The sequence below is a fragment of the Bison bison genome, unplaced genomic scaffold (assembly GCF_000754665.1).
Source record: "Bison bison bison isolate TAMUID 2011002044 unplaced genomic scaffold, Bison_UMD1.0 scf7180017864334, whole genome shotgun sequence".
Lineage (NCBI taxonomy): Eukaryota > Metazoa > Chordata > Mammalia > Artiodactyla > Bovidae > Bison > Bison bison.
In genome coordinates, this window is record NW_011494906.1 from 686955 (window position 1) to 687300 (window position 346).

Genomic DNA, 346 nt, shown 5'->3' on the forward strand with positions numbered 1-346 from the left:
TGATTCCAGCTTGTGTTTCCTCCAGTCCAGCGTTTCTCATGATGTACTCTGCATATAAGTTAAATAAACAGGGTGACAATATACAGCCTTGACGTATTCCTTTTCCTAATTGGAACCAGTCTGTTGTCCCATGTCCAGTTCTAACTGTTGCTTCCTGACCTGCATACAGATTTCTCAAGAGGCAGATCAGGTGGTCTGGTATTCCCATCTCTTTCAGAATTTTCCACAGTTTATTGTGATCCACACAGTCAAAGGCTTTGGCATAGTCAATAAAGCAGAAATAGATGCTTTTCTGGAACTCTCTTGCTTTTTCCATGATCCAGTGGATGTTGGCAATTTGATCTGT